Raw genomic sequence first — 3530 nt, forward strand, 5'->3', positions numbered from 1 at the left:
TTTGGCATCATTAAAAAGAGATGAAAGTGTAGCACAAGCCTGAAGAAGTCTAGAGTCATTAACTCAGACCACTTGGGCAACTCAAAATGAATAGCCAGAACAGATGAAGGAGAAAAACATATGCACAAAACAGAGCAATTGTCATTGAAATAGAGTAGTCAGTTAAAGCATAAATATAAAAAATAAAGTTTCCATAGTGCCATAGTCATTGATACAAGCCAAAAAAAGATTTTACAAAATTAGGACCAGGAGAAAGCAGGGAGACCAAAAAGGATAAAAGGAGATGGATCATGTGTTTGCAGGTTTGATAGGGTTGAAAGCTTTGAGCATCATATCCAACCTGGCATCAGCGCTCTGTGATTTCCAAGATCTGCTCCTGAAGTCGTCCAACTTTCAGCTGCAGATTTTCATTTTCACCTCTTAACTTGGCAACCTTTTCCGTCTGTGTCTCTCTGGGATCAAGTCCTCCAACCTTCAACTTAGCATTTTCTTCTTTTAACAAGGCATTTTCAACCTGCAACCTTTGTATATCAGCTAACATCTTCTCATTTGCCTCAATGAGGCTTGAGATAGTAGAGGTGCTCCCTATTACCCCTTTCTCTTGCACAATGCCACATTCTTCTAGTGTGCTCAAAGAGAACATCTGTTTCCTTATTCCTTTAGTGGCTTTCCCAGTAACAACTCTGAAGTGATCAAAACTTTTGTCAGGAGAAAACCATAAGGTAGACCATGCTTTCCATCTTTTGTATTGATGACTTTAATCATATGCTCAATCATGATAGAGGGTAGACTAACTAAGTGTCCTTTATCCAAGATCTCCATCAGGAACAGATCCATCTTAGATGCAATACACCTTTTCTCAGCTCTAGGCAATACCACCTTGTTGACCAACTCAAAAAGAAGCTGATATTATGGCTTCATTTGCTTCTTATATAGAGTGTAAGTGGTCACTTGCTCTCCAATCTTGACGATAAAACTTTTGAAATCATCAGAGGCTTTGGTATTTTTGTTATTTCCCAACATTTTCATTCCCTCAGTTGGAACACCTAGAATCTTGCCCAGCTGCGTTTCATCCAAAGTGAAATCAAATCCTCCAACTCAAAGACACTAAGGTATGGTTGGCAGTGTACTGTAGATTTGCAAAGAAATCTATGAACTCTTTCTCATAAGCAAGAGCAGGCCCTTCAAGTAGATGATCCCGTTGTTGAGCTTTTAAGATTTCCATCACTTTATTCAATCCATGATGTCCAATTATTTCAGGATCAATAACTCTTCCAAGTAGCACCTTTTGTCCTTTCAGATTCTTGATTCTCCACATCTCTTTATTTTCCTGGAGTATTCCCTGTAGTCAAGGACTAGGTCCCTTCTTGACTTCCACCTTTTCCCTTTTGGATGGACCTATTTTCTCAATTTTAACATCCTTCCTTTTCTTAGGGGATTTAGAGATTTTCTATGACTTGTGCACTTCAACAGTATCTTTCTCACTTCTTAATGTCACCTTCTTTTTCGAGCTTTTTCTTTCTCGGTGAGACTCTTCTTCTTTCTTTCCTTGGTTATTAACCACATTCACCGCCTCTTCTTTGTCTCTTCCTCACAATTCTTCTTCTGCTCTTTGGACTCTTCTCTTTGTCAGACTTAGAAGTGGAGTCCGGTTGTGTTTGAGTTCTGAGTTTGACAGTGAAGGGTTTCTTGCTAGGCTGAGATGTCACTTTCTTTTTGGCAATATGTTTACTTTTGGTAGTGTTTCCTTTGTCAGATGTTTTTGAAGCAGCAGATTCCTTTCATGAGCATTCTTCTAGAGATACACAAATAGAGGACAGGGGTACAATGTCCAAACAATGTTTCTCGGGACCAGGTCCCTTATTCACATACTCTGTTTCACCATTGTTCCTCTGTTCCACTTTATTTTCTGCCAACTTTTTCTCAATCTCTCTAGGTTTCTCTTGTGTTTCCATGCTTACTTTTTCAGATTCCCTTTCAACCACTTCTTTCTCAGCAGTATCACTATCCTTATTTGCTGCAACATCTTCCGCACTTTTACTAGATTTTTTAACTATCTCACTTTTATTTGCTGCATCACCAGACACACCCCTTCCTATTTCAACCTCGGTATCTAAGATAACATCTTTTACAGACAACTTCATCCCTTTTTCACAACTACCAATCACAGTAGCGACATTTTTGGAACTTTTTACTTCTTCTATATTGGTTAAGGGGTTGGAATTTTCTGTTTTTTGAGGTTGTTCTTCTAAAATCCTTTCCTCATTCTCATGCAAGACCTCTACTAGCCTATAGAGTTCAAAGACCTTTGTTTTGACTTGACACATCTATTCCATCATCATTATGAACTGTTTCTTCTGTAAGACAAAAGAGTTGGGAGGTAGTAACAGTTTTGGCACTGGTGTCAAAGTTGGGATTGTCAGAAAAAGTGGGTTTTGCAGATTCAGAGATAAAATCTTTTGATTTTTGTTTCTCTAGAGTTTCAGAGGGACTAGGAATAACAAGTTTAGGTGAAGGCACATTAGGTTTTTGGATGGTGGAAATATGATCTTTTTGAGAAAGAGAGAATGATAGTGGGTCTGCTGTAGTGGGTTCTTTTGGGAGGTGAGAGAGTAGGGTTGATTTTACCCAACAGAAAAAAGAGGACTCAAGGTTAGACATGGTCTATTTTGAGCCAAGGGATGAAGTGTAAGGGTTTGAAAAGTTTTGTGAGAGAGGAAAGAGGAGTGTAAAAAGTCTTATATGAGAGGAAGGAGCCGATTTCTATTGGTTTAAACAAAAACTTTTACAACTGGGTCGGTTCAGAGAAAAGAGACGTTTGGCTTAAAAGAAGTGGGAACTAAAGAAGACATGGCATTTAGGCAAAATTAAAAAGTATATGAATGCTTGAAAGGACTACTAACCTGAATCATAGTGACCTGATCCCTTGACCTTTATGAGGATAGCGTGGACAAAAACTCTGAAGAGTGTAATGTCTCCAACGTTAGGTTGTCCTGGAATTGCCAACTGAGTATACAACATCACTGACATACTTTATGTAGCCTCAAGCATCATTAGAGGAGTGTAGAAAGTCTTATATGAGAGGAAGGAGCCGATTTCTATTGGTTTAAACAAAAACTTTTACAACTGGGTTGGTTCAGAGAAAAGAGACGCTTGGCTTAAAAGAAGTGGGAACTAAAGAAGACATGGCATTTAGGCAAAATTAAAAAGTGTATGAATGCTTGAAAGGACTACTAACCTGAATCATAGTGACCTGATCCCTTGACCTTTATGAGGATAGCGTGGACAAAAACTCTGAAGAGTGTAATGTCTCCAACGTTAGGTTGTCCTGGAATTGCCAACTGAGTATACAACATCACTGACATACTTTATGTAGCCTCAAGCATCATTTCAAGGATTTAAAAGGCATTGTTGATTGCATATTCAACAGGCTTGTGATGTTTTCTAACAAGAAGTGGTTTCTATCCTTTGGATATAGCAAAAATTTGTTTGACACTTCAAGGATTTTAACATCGTCCCTCCTAACTCTT

This window comes from Lycium ferocissimum, chromosome 10 (genome assembly GCF_029784015.1).
Source record: "Lycium ferocissimum isolate CSIRO_LF1 chromosome 10, AGI_CSIRO_Lferr_CH_V1, whole genome shotgun sequence".
Lineage (NCBI taxonomy): Eukaryota > Viridiplantae > Streptophyta > Magnoliopsida > Solanales > Solanaceae > Lycium > Lycium ferocissimum.